Source organism: Triticum aestivum, chromosome 5B (genome assembly GCF_018294505.1).
Source record: "Triticum aestivum cultivar Chinese Spring chromosome 5B, IWGSC CS RefSeq v2.1, whole genome shotgun sequence".
NCBI classification, from domain to species: Eukaryota; Viridiplantae; Streptophyta; class Magnoliopsida; order Poales; family Poaceae; genus Triticum; species Triticum aestivum.
Genome location: NC_057807.1, coordinates 254,598,598 through 254,604,694, shown reverse-complemented (window position 1 = coordinate 254,604,694; position 6,097 = coordinate 254,598,598).

Here is a 6,097-nt window from a genome sequence, read left to right as displayed (position 1 = left end):
AATTATAATTGTTTCATCCACATGCATGCGGGTTAGCAAGTTTCCCTTTACTAATTAACCTTCTTCTTGTGTTTCCAAGGTCCTGTGAACATTCCACCACCTATACTTGAAAATTTTTATAACCAAGGGGGAGATGACGATGGTGATGATCACGAGCATGAGGACGAGCAGCGCCCATATACTCTTTGGCGCATGGCAACTAATTCCGATGGATCACCTCTTCTCGTGTGTATACAACCCACTGATGATGTTACTGCTAAGGAAGCAGGTGTAGTCTCCCATGGTCGCACTCTCCGGACCTATTCCAACACCCGTTGCATGGTATTCGGGATGGATACTAGTGTGCTAGCACCAACACCTTCTCCCTGGTACAAAATTGATAGTGTTGGAGAAAACTCGCTCTTCCTTGGACAAAACTATCCGATAATGGTGAAAGGCAATCCAACTGCTGTTGACACAATGTTACTAGCACCATTTATGAGAAGCAGCTGTGTCTATACCTTGGACATTAGCGTGGTTCCCTACCTTGGTATTGATATAGTAGGCCGCTTCAGCCTGGATGATCAGTCCTGCGTTGGTCTCGAGATCAACAATAGATGCCCCGTCCCAGAGAATCACTTGTGGTTCAAAGCAAGCGTTTCCAACGCCGAGGAATGGTTGAGTTGAAGTTCATTTCATTGCTTGTTATTTGCTGTGTCGTGAAAACTTTAGTATTTATAATGTATCCTCGTTGTCGATGTGGGTTGATGACTTGTTGTATGTAATAAAATGATATGCCTGTGATAAACTTACTAAATTTATGAATGGCTTTCGAGTTGCTTCTGTGAGTGAGTGGTGCGACGAGGCAAAAAAATATTTTCCGAATACATAATTGTACGTGCATTGCAACAGGTTATCGGATGAGGCCAATCAACAATAGTAGTACACTATTTGTACTAGCTTCACATGCTTCGTGCGTCGTGCGGGTGTTTTTACTGTAGCCATATTGTACGTAACTAGCACCTCGAATCCTGGATACTAGTACTATATAGTAAGTAGTAGGAGTAGTAGGGTCGCATGGGCCAGAACAAGCATTCACGTCCAGGAGTACGGCACACGCCACCAGCACGACTTCCATCTGACACCATATTTCTTGGAGTCCGTGCTAGAGCAATCTCTTCAACCTCATCGTTTCTCTAACTCAGCCATCGCACGGCGAGCGAGGTGGGGGTTTGCTGATAGTCGGTTTCCTCAACTGCGGTCCCCACTTGTAAGGCCAACTCCAACGCTCTATCAATATATGGATGTACTCTTCTTCCCAATACAAAAACTTGCATCCATTCTACTCCCTCCGTTGCACAATACATTCCTTCTATTTGTCAAAATATATATGTATCTAGACATATTTTAGTATATAGGTACATCCATTTTTGGACAAATGGAAGTCAAGTATTTTGGAATGGAGGGAGTACACAATAAATTTTTTAAGTTAGCACAACTAGTCTAATCCGAGAGAACAACCGAAGATTTGGTCGGGTTCTTCCTCCTTTTGCCGACACGTGGGACATCCAGCATCCAGGTCGTGTCATGAAAGAAAATAGAGTGGTAGTTGAAGTGCATGACTCACTTACAAAAAAGGGTCCCCCCCCGCATGACTCACTTACGCACTACTTATCTGATTATCTCCATTTTCTTGCATGACACGTGCACCTTGATGCTAGATGTCTCGCGTGTTGGGAAAAGGATGAACAAAGCTCACGTAAAAGAAAAGAGTTGAAGAGCATAGATTCCCGACGACCGAGGAGGAGCAAGGAACCTCGCGGTGGAGCGTCTAGAAGGAACCTTGCGCGTTTTCCCCTGTTTTTTGCCGCCTGCCCACCTATAAACAACTAAAAGAACATGAACTTTTCGCTAACCACTAGAAACAGTACATCAGGATGCTAAGTTGAAGATGTTTTATACTCCCTCCGTTCCCAAATATAAGTCTTTTTAGATATTTCAATAAGGGACTACATATGAAACAAAATGAGTGAATCTACACTCTAAAATATGTCTGCATACATCCGTATGTTGTAGTCTATTTGAAATGGCTAGAAAGACTTATATTTAGGAATGGAGGGAGTAGTTTATATTGAATTATTGATAACCACGCAACAAGCCACGCATGTACACAAGCCAATGCACTAACTCCATCCGATCCAACTCATGCACATATGCGCACAACATGGAGCACACAACGCACGTACACAAGACGTGCATGCACACACGCTCGGCCGTAGAATGCACGTGAATAACACATGCATGCGCACACACTCGGCTGCATGGAGGCGTGCGCCATCCGCGGCGACGTCCGGTTCGTCGTGCTACGACGAAGCTCGCACGCAACGGCGCATACGCATCTCTTGCAGCACCTCTTTGCCATCGTTTCTCAACTACTAGTCGGAGATGAATATGATCGCAACCTCAGCCTTAGAGCTAGCACCGATGGAAAAACACGCACGCTCCACGCACACGAGCACATACGGAGTGCCCACGACGTGGTGGCGGTGCGTCCCCAGTCGCCTCTTCTCCTTCTGCGCACGTTGTCTATCAAGGCGGCTGCATGCTAATGATGATGTGGGTGAGATCTTCTAGGACTCAGATGATGACGAGGAAAATTATGAGACACAAGGTGACGTACACCGTCAAGGTCCACGGTCAAGTGGGTGCTAGTAAGTGCTTAGATGTGCTTAGAGCAAGTACAATAGAGCCGAGTCAGCGGGCTATAAGGAATAAACTATAGTATATTTCTGCTTAGTTGGAGGAAAGAGAAGAGGAGAGAGAAGGTAAGTGGGCTCTTCATGAAGAGCAAGCTCTAGCACGTGCTCCTAGGCACTTTGTGAGAATGAAAGGTGGGCCATAGAACAAAAAAGTAGTAGTACACTCTTTTGATCTACTATTGTACATGTTGACTATAAGATGGGCTGTAGATGACATGGCATTGGCTTATAGCGAGCAGCTGGCTATACTATTAATGCTCTTTAGATGAGGTGCTAAGTGCATTAAATGGCTTAGTAACTCAAGTCTTCAATGCATAGGTGCTTAGTTTATTGATGCCACATCATATTTTATGCCTACATGGCAGGCTTAGCAGCTATACATGGTGGAGCACTGGGAGAGGCCAAGGCTGGTCATAGTGGGGAATAACTTGTACTATAACATATTACCATGTTACTCTAAACATCTCTATAAACCGGAAAGGAGGGAGTAGTAACATAGACTAGTGTCATATGCAGAGTATGGGAGCACATGATATTTCCCGTCCAGACCGATCCCAAGTTGGCTTCTCACCTTCTTGGCCCAACAAAAAACCCTCCCCCTCCCGCGCGCGCTTCCCACCCGGCGCCAGCTGAGCCCGCCGCTCCACATTGATGGCAAGTCAGGGCGACACGACCTCTCACTGCTTCCGCCATTGAAGCGGCGCGCCGATCGAGGGCATCGTCCGCTGCACGCCCGACATTTTAGACTACACAGTGGATAGTAACTTTTAGAGCAAGTACTACAATTAGATGACATAAGCAGGCTATAAGGATTTAAATATAGTATTTGTGCTTAGTTGAAGGAGAGAGAAGAGGAGAGAGAAGAGAAGCGGATTGTAAACGTGTAGCCGGTTGTACTCCAACATACTTTGTGAGACAAAAGGTGGGGCCATTATTAATGATATTGTATTTATACTAAAGGGACTAATGGACGCCTTAATTACTCCGTTTTTTAGACAAACCTTGGTGGGGCTATTATTGACTTTTTTTGAGCTATTGTTGACTTGGACGTGGGGTTTGGGGGCCAAAGGCCTACTATTATACTCGCACGACCGACCTGACATGCTCTACCCTAGCCGCCGCTGTATCATATGGTTTCACACCGTTCCAGATCTTAGCGCCGCCACACAATTCTTCTCCATCCCTCCTTCCAGCATGCACCGCAATAAGGGACAGCAGTCCTCCGAACCCCGCCTTTCGTGATCCTGTATGGGAGAGGGGCAATCAGGTTTTTGGGGAGCACACTCCTGTGACTGCTGCCAGCGACGACTTCCTCAACGACAGCCTTCTTCCCCGACCTCAGTAACCTCTTCATCAACGACATGAGTGACAACATCAACCACATCGGTTCTGCTCCCGCTGTACAGTATGTGATTCTATCCTCCTGGTTTAGTCCACATCATTACTTTGATGTTTGCAATTGTCGTCATGATCTATTTACTGCTGATTCGGATTAAATCTCATACTAAATTGCTCATATATTCAACAATCCAATCCAAAAACCTGATCACAGGCAATTTACACCGAGTGGTTTTGCTGCGCTTTTGAAGCCGCCTACTTTTAAGGGGGTGCAATATAAAAGGTGGCGCACAAGAGCAGTATATTGGTTTCAGATCATGTACTGCTATGACGCCACTAAGGGTAAGCCTGAGGGCGATCTTAATCCTACACAGCAGGAAGCTTTTCAAAACATGGATACCCTCTTCAAAGCCGCCCTGCTGAGTGTTCTTGACGATTCCATTGTGGATTCATATATGTCGTTTGACAGCAGCAAAGACATGTGGGCTGCGCTCGAGGCCACGTTTGGGCCCTCGGGCGCTGGCAACGAGTTGTACGTCATGGAGCAATTCTGTGACTACAAGATGACTGATGAGCGCTCTATTGTTCAGCAGACTCATGAGATACAATCACTCTCTAAGGAACTTGAGTACTTTAAGTGTGTGTTGCCAGACAAATTTGTTGCTGGGACCATCATTGCCAAGCTTCCACCTTCGTGGAACGATTTTGCTACTTCTCTGAAAAACAAGAGACATGAGTTTTCTATTTTGGATCTCATTAGCACTCTTGATTTTGAGGAGAAGGCGAGAGCAAAAGACATGTGCTCGGGTCGCCGAGGGAGCTTCTAGTGCCCACATGGTACATGAGAAGAACTTCCAGCCCAACCAGCCCCAAAACAACAAGAACAAATCTCAGGGGAAAGGCAAGTTTGATGTAAAGAACAAGTCGTCACATTCTACCAACTTCAAGAAGAATTCTCATAACGGGAAGGGATACAAATCTCAATTTTGGTAGCACCGCACAAAATTTATATGGCTGCATCTACCTGCTGTCAGCTAACCTCATGGTGCTCCAGGTATTCCTACATTCGTAACTAGGTACAATGATCACCACAAGATGAAATTAGCTTATTCGTACGTTGACTTGCTGAATGCAGTGCAGAACGATCCTGTCATGTGTGGAGGAGCAAACAAGCAGTGCAGCTGAAGGTGGAAATCAACCAAGGACTTATGAAATTATATGTAATCTTCCTCAGGCAAGTCAGTATCCCCTTCATCTAGATGATCGTGTTTTGTCATGCGAGCTATTGATATGTGCTACTGTTTTGCAACACCATTTAAGTATAGCTACTGTTTTCGTATCTTTTCAGATTCATGACAATGAATATGATATCAGGGGAACTGCACAATATGGACCCATGTTGAGTCATCTCTATTGCCTCATGTGTTTGCTGCAAATGTGTCAGCATCAATTGCAAGATGAGGCAGCTAGCTAGCTGTGGAGTTTCCAACATGCTCAAAGTGTTCACAACATTGAGAAGAAACAAGCATGCCCAGGAAATTAATGTGTGCGCAGGGAGGCCCTTTGCTCAGAGAAGCATCGACCGATTTTCTTTATTTCCACACATTCTCACAGCTTTGTATATTGGTTATAGTATGGTGAATCATTGAGATGCATAGACATGCTGAACTTTTGTTCTTCTGAATGTTAGTTTAATGTGAGTGTCTGCATCCAGTACTGCATCCTCTAATTTGGTGGATGCACACAGAGAAAATAAATCTCCTTAATTTACTCGATAACCACCCTATTAAATAGGCCTAGTAACAAACCAGGTGCATGCAGTGGCCGGCGGGCACATGCATCCTACATGCATGGCCAGTCAGCCAAGCCCATGCGCCAGCTCCAATGCAGCAACGCAAAAGAAGAGAGCGGTTCTTGGGAGAAAGCGAGTAGTTAGTGCAGCGGGCCTTATAAACACAAACAACTCGCTCTCCCGCTTCCGTCTCCCCACCGAATTCCCCCCGCTCCCCAATCTTCCTCAC